We start from the raw sequence: 12,326 nt of genomic DNA, 5'->3' as shown, positions 1-12,326 counted from the left end.
CCACTCCACGCCACTCTTCTCTATGCCACTAACTTTTAGCCACGCTGAACAGCAGCCACGATGATGTTCAACATGGCTAAACACATTGGCAAAGCCAATAACTCTTGCATAGGTGAGACCTATTGTCTTTGTCATTGCTTGTTCTGAATGGAATAACTTGTGGGGTGCTATATGAATGGTTTATAGCATAGATTGCTTTCAGCACCTTTGTTACACAAAATGTAAATCCTTACTGTTTTTATCAATCTTTTGTTATTCTAAAGTTGCAAAAAAGGGTTCCTTTGTACAGTAATAAAGATTTTTAGTAAGTTATCTAGGGATTTTTATTAGTGTAATTATTCATGTAGACAGATATCTGTACTTCTTACAGTGCTTACCTCTTACATATGGATCTCGGAAAACTCATAAAACAAGCTTTGAACTACCTCTAAAAAAATACAGCTGACTATCTTTGTTTCCTTGATGGCACTGGCATCTAGGAGCTAAAGCACCAGTTAGCCTCCACCCGGGATGAGACTTGAGCAAAAGGAGTGCTGATGGCCCATGAAGTGAGGCATTTGTATGGTCCAGCTGAAAATGAAAGCGGGAGACACCCCTCTCATCCTGCTACTCTGAACACAAAGCAGAGCACTTGCCACTGACTTTATCCCAGTGTTGGCAAATAATGTAGATTTTCCTAGTCCCATGACGGAAAGTCTTAATTTTATTAAAGACACGGAGGCGAGAATTGTGCGTTTCTTTTCTTATTTTAATAAATAGCAGCAGTCAAGAAATATACTACAATTCCCAGAAGGCAAAGGAACAACAGCCAATGGGAATAAAAACGTAGTCAGAACAGTGTACACCAATCACATGTATACAAGGGTATTATGACATCACTTGACTGCGAACAGCCCTCTTTTCTTGCGAGAGAGTCAATTAAAATTAAGCAATGGAACAATAGAAAACAAAATGAGAATTGCCATAATGAAAGACAGAACATCGGAACAAAAGTTCAAAATCCAAGGTAACCAGGACGGATTCCGGTAAGTAGTTCCAGCGGAAAGACCATCTTGAAGAGTAGAAAACCAAGCTGAAAGCAGAGACTGAAGTGGAAGGTTGAGTGATGGCCAGCGGTGCTGAAAGAAGGGAGGGAAAAATAAAGAACAAAGTTAATAGAAGTGGAGGGATAATACTCGCCTCTGTGTCTTTAATAAAATTAAGACTTTCCGTCATGGGACTAGGAAAATCTACATTTTATGACAAGACCGGAGGCTCCTATTATGCGAGTTTAAAGCATATTAATTACATTTAGAGACACATTATTGATAGGTTTGCAGTAAAAAACGTTAAATACATTGTCATTAGACCAGTCTGCAGATTTAAGAATATCTTCTAAACGGGAGCCCGCCCAGAACGCTTTCGAAGCCATTGCCCTTCTGGAAGAATGAGCTCTGAACACAGAAATATCTATGCCCGCCAGGGACATCAACCATTTAACCCATCTAGCTAGGGTGGCAGCCGAAAGAAGGAGAGTGGGGTTTTCTAAATGAGATTAACAATTGGGATTGAGAAGAAGATCTTAAATCTGCAGTCTTTAATTCGAATGCTTTTAAACATTGTCCAACACATAATTTCGGATGGTCAGGAAAATATGGATAAAAGACTGAGGATAAATTGGTTTTGGTTAGACGAACCACATTAAACAACACCCCCGTAGGTGTAAATTGTTGATTAGAAATATCCAGAGCTTTAACATCTGAGAGACGTTTTATAGAAACAAGGCACAATAACATGGTCAACTTTGCAGATAACATTTTTAACGAAAGCATGAGATTATCAGGCCATGACAGAATAAATTTCAAAACAATGTTAACATCCCATAATTGACTGTATTTAGGCAAAGGAGGATTGGAAAACTTTACTCCCTTTAGTAAGCGGCAAATCAGAGGATTTTCTCCCACAGGTTTTCCATTGACTAGGGCATGATTGGCAGATATGGCTGATCGATATAGGTTGATTGTACGTAAGGCTTTGCCTTTGCTGGCTTCATCCGCTAGGAAGTTGATAATATAAATCAAATCTGCTGAAAAGGAATCATTGTGTTTTCCCAGATACCAGCTGTGCCAAATAGACCAGGCTGACGTGTAAGCCTTTTTTGTGCCTGGGGCCCAGGACCGTGAGATGTATTGGGAAGCTTCTGTCGAAATGCTCGGGAAAGATTGAGATTGCCTGAGATTTTCCATGCCAAAAGGATTAATAAATTGTCCAGGATGGGAGGATGAGATCGGCCTAGAGGGTCTAGAAGTAAATCCGGGAAGGAAGGAATCAAAATCGGGAAATCTATTGAAAGTTCCAGAAGAGCCTGGATTCAAGTTTGTGATTGCCAAAAGGGAGTTATGAGAATTAAAGAGGCTTGTTGACGCCTGATATGGGCCAGCACCCTGCTGATCATAATGAAAGGGGGAAAAGCGTAATTGAAGGAAAGGGACCAGTCCTGTAAAAAGGCATCTGATGCCAATGGATCTGGGCACCAACTGTAAAATTGGGGAAGCTGAGAATTGAGGCGAGACGCAAAAAGATCGATTTGTAGAGGACCCCATTTGTTTTGAATGATCTGGAAAATTGAAGTGTGCAGTCTCTAATTGCTTGAATATCGAAGATGACGAGAACGCCAATCTGCCACTGAATTTTGAGAGCCCGGAAGGTACTCTGCATGAACCGAAATGTGGTTTGAAAGGCAAAATTCCCAAAACCCCTTGGCTAGTTCCGCCAGAGGTTTGTATTTTGTGCCCCCGAGGTGATTTATATAACGAACAGCAGAGATGTTGTCTATTCTGAGGAGAATGGCACAGCAAACTCTGTTTTTTGCAAGGCTTCTGATCGCAAAGGAGCCGGCAAGCATCTCTAAACAATTGATATGCATTTTGGACTCCTCTGACGACCATGTGCCTCCAGTCGAGATTGGTCCACATCGGGCCCCCCAGCCGGTTCGGCTTGCATCTGATTCTAATACTAGATCTGGGGCTGATGCAAAAATAGTTCTTCCGTTCCAGGCCTCTAAATGGTCTATCCACCACTGAAGTTCTGTGCGAGAATCGACGTCTAATGGAATGATATCTGCGTATGAGAGGCCTTTCCTTAAGTGACAAATTTTTAACCTTTGAAGGGCTCTGTAGTGGAGAGGGCCTGGAAATATGGCTTGAATTGAGGAGGAGAGGAGACCCGCAATTCGCGCTAACGTTCTGAGAGAGAACTGGGTAGGACTTGAAGAATTTCCAACTTTATGGTCTTGATCTTTGCAGAGGGAAGCAAAAGAGTGGCAGAAATTGAGTTTATTTGGAAACCTAAGAATTCTATAATTTGTGAAGGGGTTAGGATAGATTTTTCTCTGTTTATGATAAAACCTAAGTCTGAAAGGAGTGAGCACGTGAGGGATAGATGAGACAACAGGGATTGTGGAGACTGGCTCATTATTAGGATATCGTCGAAGTAGATGATGAGTCTGACACCTTGAGCTCTGAGAACAGCTACCACTGGTTTCATGAGTTTGGTGAAACACCATGGGGCCGAAGAGAGACCGAAGGGTAGAGAGGTAAAATGAAAATACTGGTCTGACCATTGAAATTGGAGAAACTTCCTGAAATGAGGGTGGATTGGAACTACTAGATACGCATCTTGAAGATCCAATCGCACCATCCAATCCTGTTGAAGAAGAGTATCTCTGAGATGGAGGATGGTTTCCATCTTGAAATGGTGATAGACTACAAAATGGTTGAAACCCTTGAGGTTTATCACAGGCCGCATTTTTTTGTTTTTTTTTAGAACCAGAAATATTGAACTGGTAAAACCTGTTGGGTCGGGAAGGGTAAGGGCGATGGCTTGTTTTTGCAATAGGGATTGCACATCTGAGGTAATGAGGGATGCCATCTCTGAGGAAAAAACGAGGGGGGGTAACTGAGTCTGAATAGGGGTTGCATAAAGTTCTATGGAATAACCTTGAACAGTATGAAGAATCCAAGGATCTGCCGTGATTTCCGACTATTTTGGTAGGAAAAAACGGAGACGTCCTCCTACAGGTATAGAAGAAGGTATAAGACTTACTTGGTTGAGAAGAGGATCTCGAGTTCCTGAAGCGTCTGGAGCGGAAACCTCTTGATCTCTGAGGATAAAATTGCGGCCTATACTCTTGGTAGGGCGCGTTGTGGTATCCCCTGGAACCTTGGTAGTAGTATGGACGGCCAGCAAAGCGGTTCCTTCCTCTGCCAGCCCTTACAAAAACCAGCTGGGCAAACATCTTTTTTAGTGATTGTTGGGCCTTATCCAGCGACGTGAAGGTTGCTACGTACTTACTTAAGTCTTTGATAAAAGACTCACCAAATAGAGCACCGTCGGTGCGAGCATTAGGCTGGACAGTCGCCAGGTTCACTAGTTTAGGGTCGAGTTTCAGGAGTGGACCCTTGCGTCTCTCATGAGTAAGAGTGGAATTTGCATTGCCTAGAAGGCAAAAGGTACGTTGGACCCAAAGGGTAAGCTCTTCAGGATCAATGAAGGAGCCGTCAATTCTAGCTGCTTCCGCAATGTCAAATATGCGAGTTAGAGGACCCATAATATCAAGCAACTTGTCCTGACAAGAAGCCCACGCCTTATCCACTCCTTTGCGTGGATCCTTGCCTAGTTTCATGACAAAAGTCAAGAGGGGTTGGTCAATAGCAGGAGTAACTGAGAGATTACGGGAAAGAGAGGGGCGAGGACACTCTGATTTTAATTTTGCTCTAGTTTATTTATCTAAGGGACAATTAATTTTAGCAGAGACATATTGTGCGACATGGTCTGCAGGAACCCACTCAGTAGAGTTGGGGTGAAGTATATTGGAAGGGTCAAACATCGGGAAGCCTTCAGGGTCTAGAATATTGGAAGTTTGAAGGGAGGACAGTTTAGGTTTCTTGGGGGGAGGGAGAGAAAGAGAACCATCATCCCCATTAGAAAACACATTGGAGTCAGAGTCTAGGTCAGGAAGGTCGTCATCCGTGTCGGGGATGGACGATATTATAAAAGGAGCAATAACATTCTTTTCGTTAGATTTGTGTTTTAAATTTGGTTTCCTAATGTCCAAATGTTTATACTCCTTGGTGGGAGCCTTTTGAGGAACCGCGTCCTCTGCCACACGTGAGAAGGTATAACATTTCTTTTGCGCCAATTTTTTTGATTTTTGGGGATTTTTATTGGGAGAAAAGCGCTGACTGCATTCCCCCGCAGCCTGGGCCGACATAGACCTAGATATCATGTCAGAAAAAGAAAGTTCTAGGTTCTTAGAAATTTTTTGCATAGAGGATGATACTGCCTGTTGGACAGAGGATTTTATAAAAGCAGACAATTCCTGCCTGATGTCCTCAACATCATGTGAAGGAGAGTTGTCTGAATCCATAATGGGGATAAAAGGAGAACTGGAGAGTGAGGGGTTAACAAAAAAACAGGAAGAAAAAACTTCTAAAGCTCCGCCTGTGGGCGTCGCCAAACCTGCCAGTCGAGAGGGAACACAGGAGAAGGAAGGACTGGAGCCTGTATATCAAGCCAGAGGTAAGGGAGCCAAACGTGCAAATATATGCAATAGCATTAAAAGCGAGCGCTCAGGCCGCCGAGCCCTAGAGAAATGTCAAAAGCTGTCGGAGAGATGAGAGGCACCGGGTTTCCTCAAGCGCGTCGATAGAAACTACCACCTGAGGAAACCCGGCAATGTAAACAAAGCACGCGCTGATGCGCACAGAAGAAATTATTGGCCGTTGGGGTGAGCACGTGGAGCGCTGAGGAAATGCGGCAACCTGCCGACTAAAACGGGAGGAATGAGATAAGAAAACAGCGCATTTAAGCGGCGTGAGCACCAGAATACAATATTAGTTATTATTACTAATAAAACTAAATAAACTATCCGACTATGAAATTTTTTACAGAGACAAAGATAAAAGGGTACTCAACTTGACTGCGAGCAGCAAGAAAAGAGGGCTGTTCGCAGTCAAGTGATGTCATAATACCCTTGTATACATGTGATTGGTGTATACTGTTCTGACTACGTTTTTATTCCCAATGGCTGTTGTTCCTTTGCCTTCTGGGAATTGTAGTATATTTCTTGACTGCTGCTATTTATTAAAGTAAGAAAAGAAAGCATAATAGGAGCATCCGGTTTTGTCATAAAATGTCAGGACAAAGACAACAAATTTTACTGAGGCTGGCGGGTGCCCTGGGGTTGGCTCGATAATCGCTGCCGGATCTAGGATATGGATGAACACCACTCAGTTCCATCTCTACTTTATTGAAGGCAGTTTATACATGACATGAAGTACTGCGCGCATGTTTCCCAATCGGGACATCTTAGCGCTGAATAATACAAGTTTATACCCATTGCCCAGCCAAAAATATACATATCAGAAAGCGATGCTGCTATACATTTCCGTCAGCCTGTGGTATTTACTGACAGGAGCGCTTTTTACAATACCCGCTTATAACCAGCTACCAACAAATCTTTAAATTGGCCATTAATATTTTTTCAATTGCTAGATACTGGCGTAATTGGTGTGGGTCTTGCAGGGGCAACGCTAATTTTCTGCTGGCAGTGTTTATGTGAGGGAACAACTTCTGTTTCTAAAACTTGACGAGCAAGAAAGGTGTACCGGGTGTGGTGGCTCAGTGGACTAATACTGGTTCAAATCTCCGCCTCTGATCCTTGCGAGGTCAATACAATGAGTACCACTGAATTGGGTAACAATAAACACATGTAATTCAGCATCAAGATACGTGGTGAATGTGAGTTTTACATATACACGCTATGTATGAGTTTCTTGAAACGTGTATAGATTTATTAAAATACCAAAGCTAGCTCATTTTCAATTCAACTCTAGGTTGTTTTCAAAAAAACAAAAAAATGGATAAAATCAAGTAAACAAGTGAAAAATCCATATAATAATATAAAAACCCAACCGTTAAAGATTCGCTGCATTTAGAGATGAATATCAAAAAGTAAACTTTCCTATTTCGATAATCTTCGGAAGTCTAAAACGACTTTATTTTGTTTACTAACCGTGTTCCCAGAGCCCACTCGGTGTTGCCTGCTCAGTCGGGCATTGTGATTTGTGACCGGGCGTGTAATGAACCCCAGCGGTGCCTCGGCTTGTCTGCTGCGCCTCCCAGATCACTGCTACCCTGACAGGGCATTGCTGCTCGTGCCCCCGCGGACATTCTTAAAAGCCAGGGGCTAAACACATTAGATTTCAATGCCTGTGCTGAGTACACGATTTTCAATACAGATCGAATTAAGATAACCGACGACGCCTGTCTGGAGCGGTCGGCAAAGTACCTGTATGTTTTTTTTTACATTTCTTCTCTTTGTAGTGAACTGGAGATGCGGCGTTGATTGTGATTGACACAGGCCTGAAAAGAAATGCACGTAAAATCAAACTGCTGTAGCCATGTACGCTTGGCGGCTCCCCTTCCATCATATTACCTTTAAGGAGAAAAACTAAAACGCTGCAGGTCATCAAGACTATGAAGTCAGCAAAAATGCTGGCGATGCAAGTTTTAGATAGTGTCATTTCATATGTTGCAACTGTTTGAGAAATACGTGATGAAAGGCAGGCTGCTGAGGACCCAGTGCAAGCCCGATCCTGCCACAGGATGCGCTACAGATACTTCCTCTTTTGGCTTGACAGGCCCTTCAGGTGAACGCCGGGTGAGCACGAGGGCATCTGCGTCATGTCCTGGACTTAAAGGACCCTCCTTCGCGCCAGGTGCCCACAGAGGGTGTGTTTTGTGAGAGTGTGGCATGGCATCTACTTTATAAGAGGAAACTCCTATTTGGCGTGCACAGTCAGCGTGCTATGTACAGGAATGACAGTGGGTAATCTGAGTTCCTGAAATGTTTTCAGCATTGACGTTGTCAATATCTACCAATTTTATACAAAGATGCACAGAATGATGGGCACCTTTTGTACTATTGGACCCAGTTTGTTGTGGTGCCTTCACGCAATTGTCTTAAATGTTTTAATAAAGTGGAAAAAATCCCTTGCTCCACTTACAGTCTACATTGTCAATTTGACCTCAAGCCAGAGGCTCCAATACCTTGCAGACATATCACTGCCTTTGCTGACACGAGGAACAAACACCCTGCAACTTTGCCTACTTTATGCTAGAGAGAAACGTAAACATAGGGAACTGTGCCAATTTCAGAGCAGCAGAAAAAATCACAGTGTAGAACTGCTAACCTCTTCAGTTGATTTTGTTTCCTCTTGAGTAAAGTTAAGACCAGTAAGGTTTATAAAAAGCTGGATCTGTTAGAGCGTCAATCCTTAATAAGTAAACTTACAAGGGGACGCATATAGGTCGATGAACCTTTTGACTCGTTTAAGGTGCCCTTACCATAGCTCCAGTATAAAACATATAATCAATACACAATAATCAAAATTCCTAAATCAAATCAATAATCAATAATCAATGGAGTCAGTAATTGTCATGCACCATGACTTTTCAGCCATGAATAACCACACCTTTAGTAAAAGTTTAGTAATTTTGTTCCCCTTAAATTAACAATACTAAAGTCATCAATGTCTCAATGTCAAATCAGATTAATCTCAATGTCAAATCAGAATGCATATAAGAACAAGATTTATTAACCAAATAGACGCATGTAGCATAACCTAATCAAAGCTTGAATCACAATACATTCCAAAGCATCGGTCCAAATCATTAGCAAGGTTAACTTCAATAAAGCTACATAGTCCATAAGATTCAACAAAGTAATCTGTCAACCCTTTGTCTCTGTAATTTATCAGAAGTCATTTAGAAAACCCTCAACTAGTCCAGATTAGCATCAGCATGTGGGGCTTCATGCAAATCAATTTAGAACACAAGTTTAGGAAACATCTAACTAAGGAAAATTAAAAAGACATTGCAGTTGGTACCTAGAAAGAAAGGCATCAAAATACAATTCAGTCATATTGTTATATCTACCTATCCACAATATGGGTCAGCAAACAGAATCAGTCTTCGTCCTCAGGTCATCAGTCGATCAGCATCACATCAGGCTCTCAGTCAGAGAGTATGAGCCCAATGACAGAATCTTGAATCTCTTCTTCTCAATATTGTATGTCGTAACGGGGTAAGATCTAATCTGCCTGTGTTCTCCTCTGTCATGTTGTTATATCAAAGTCACCCAAACTATCACCTAATTTCCAGTTGGTCAATTAATCGTACGTTATTACTCTATCCAATAATTTTCTTATACCAAATCTATGAATTTTAATATTTTACACTTCACACGTCATTGATTGGTCTGCCTTACGATGTTCTTATCATCCGGCTCATCAGGTATCAAATTTGTTGCATCTTCTTCTCCAGTCAGCGTCTTCATTGTTCGCATCCTGGGAAAGAACCTCTTTCACATATTATACATGTTTTGATACATTTCTAGTGACATCATCTCCTGTCCGTTGGTTCCCATAGAAAGCTTCGGCTAAGCATTTTATTAAAACAATGAGCATTTCACAGTAAGTTCAGCATTTTTTCATTAACCGCTAAGAAATACAGCTTCCGCATGAGGCCTGGCAACTAGGCCAAGACACCCGCTAAGTTAAGGCCTACAATTAACAAGCAAGAACAACATTTGTAACTCTCAATATGACATATTACTACATTAATCTAATATATTTTCAATATCCTATACATTTTAATCATATTAGTACATTTCGTGATGACTGGTGGCCATTCTTCGAGGTCTCAATTCAAACATGCACATTATTTTTCTCTACGTTATTCATTTTCTACAGAATTCATTATTAAAAATACATAAACACTCATTAATAATTTCTAATTAAGACATCTGCTTCAGCAGTCCCTCCTCTGATGACTAAATGTGTCACCTTATCAAATTTACCACCCACAATTTTACAATTCTATCTCTTCGACATTTTGCCTTCTCCTTGAATTTTCCTTATCAATTCTTTCCCTTTTTCTCTCTTCCCTCCTCTGATTATTTTTTAGACCTTTTCAATTTAATTCTTTTGCATAATTTGCATAACCCCCATTTTCCTAATAGACAACCTATAACAATTAATATTCCCTATACGATTTTAATAGTACCCCATTCCAAATACTACTAAGCCAATTTCCCACTGAAGCAAACCCCTTACCAACCTTTTCCCAATCACCTGGTTCTTTCAAGTCCTTCAGATCACTACTTGCATTAGTCAGATTAGTAAGTAAGGGCCAGATGTAGGTAGGTTCCGATTTGCGACTTGCAAATTGCGAGTCAGAATGACTCGCAATTTGCGAGTCGCAAATCGGAGTGTAGGATGGTGTCCCTAACACCATCTGCGACTCGCAAGGGGGTTGCAAAGGGCCACCTCATGTATATTCATGAGGTGGGTCGCAATTTGCGACCCCCTTGAGACTCGCAGCACTCACTGGGATGGTGGCCTGCTGGAGACAGCAGACCACCATGTCTGTGACTGCTTTTAAATAAAGCAGGTTTTTTTTTGTAATGCAGTCCGTTTTCCTTAAAGGAAAACTAGATGCATTACAAAACTAAAAAATGAAACGTTTTTGTTTCATTTTTTCAGAGCTCACTGCCTGCTCTGGAAAAATGTTTTTAATGCCATTCACAAATGGGAAGGGGTCCCATGGGGACCCCTTCCCTTTTGCGAATGGGTTAGCACCCATTTGAAATGGGTGCTAACTGCGATTGTTTTGCGACCGCGTTCGTGGTCACAAAACAATACAACATCGCGTTGCGACTCACAATTAGGAAGGGAACACCCCTTCCTAATTGTGACTCACAATCCCGTTTTGCGATTTGGTAATCAGGTTACCGAATCGCAAAACGGGGTTTGGGCATCGCAATGTGCTTTTGCGACATGCAAAAAGTTTAGTACATCTGGCCCTTGGTGTCTTATCTCTTTACTGTTATTAGGTATGTAAGAGTAGCAATTGCTAGAGTTAATCATTTTACAGACTCCACCATCCTTCGCTAAACAAATGTCTAAAGCAAGACGATTTTGAAGAATCATATTTCTATCCGCAGCCAATTCAGTATCTATCAGGAGTAAAGCCCCTGAAAAATTTGTCAGCATGTTATCCACAATAGTAGACAACTTTCGAATCTTGATTTAATTCAGGATGACTCCCACTGAAGGAATCACCGCACCAAATATATCTCCACTATCGCAGAAGAGGACTCCCTCCTCTGTCTTTTATGATGTAATTCTGTCATTTTTGGATACTTTTTCAAATCCTCCATCTGGTAAACTTTGGGAATACTGTCCCCAAACAACATATCCCATTCCATCCTCTTGGAAGACGGTAATAAGCATTAAGGGCAATATGTATGAAAAATGGAGCTTGCGAATCGCAAATAGCGATTTTTAAGAAATCGCTATTTTCGAGTAGCAATTGGCCATGTAACAAAATTGTGATTCGGAAATACGATTTCTTAAAAATCGCTATTTGTGGTTTGCGAGGCCCATTTACCGAATCGCAATTTGCATTATCGCAAATTGCGATTTTTTTGTGATTCGGTAAAACATCGCAAATTGCGAGAAAGTTCGAGAACGCACACCTGGAGGAGCCTGATGACATCACCAGCAGGAAATGAGTCATCCCAGGCAGTTTCAGGTGCCACACCCAAACCAGCATCCTGAGAGAGAGCAGCCCAGCCACACAGAGCAGCACTCAGAAGGAGCAAGAACACCTGAGCCAGGATGGACACCTCAGCCCAAGCACAGGAGAAGGCTGAAAGGAAGAGCAAGCTGAAATTCAGCGAACAGGAGCTTGAGGTACTAACTGAGGAGGTGGTGAGGAGCCATGACCGCCTGTTTGGAAAAAGCTCACTCCAGGTGCCTGAGAGTGAAAAGAGGAGACTATGGCTGGACATACAGTCCAAACTCTGTGCCATTGAAGTGGCACAGCGCTCCATCGAAGAGATCAAAAAAAGGTGGTATGACCTGTGGGCCCGTGCAAAGGAGAGGGTGGAAAGGAGACTTGCGGAGGCCAGGGGTACAGGTGGCGGTCCACAAACTGAGGCACCATCAACACCATTGGAGGACCTAGTGGAGTCCACACTCCTCCCTGAAGCTGTGACTGGGGTCACAGACATCGACACCTCTGGCACACCGAGTACCAGCCAAGCTAGGTGCAATATTGTATATGTATATGCACAAAAGCCCCTTAGGAATTAGAATGTAATGTGAAACAGTGTGTGAAGTAGTCCAGTACACATCTTAGAAGCAGCACTACAATGCATTTTGGGAGTGGCAGTCCACAACCTAGAACTGAAAGTAGCACAACAATGTAATAAAGTATAG

General features: G+C 42.0%; 1 long non-coding RNA gene across 1 annotated transcript; it reads right to left on the bottom strand.

Moving 5' to 3' along the window:
• Positions 1-727: 727 nt before the first annotated feature.
• On the bottom strand, positions 728-7,437 carry LOC138260961 (uncharacterized). The gene is made up of 2 exons (XR_011199050.1): positions 7,055-7,437; positions 728-1,118 (listed from the first exon to the last, which is right to left on the bottom strand). It is a non-coding gene; the product is annotated as an uncharacterized lncRNA (long non-coding RNA).
• Positions 7,438-12,326: the final 4,889 nt, after the last annotated feature.

Source organism: Pleurodeles waltl, chromosome 1_1 (assembly GCF_031143425.1).
Source record: "Pleurodeles waltl isolate 20211129_DDA chromosome 1_1, aPleWal1.hap1.20221129, whole genome shotgun sequence".
NCBI lineage: Eukaryota > Metazoa > Chordata > Amphibia > Caudata > Salamandridae > Pleurodeles > Pleurodeles waltl.
The sequence above is the reverse complement of the archived record's forward strand: the minus strand, read 5'-3'. Positions and strand labels throughout refer to the sequence as shown.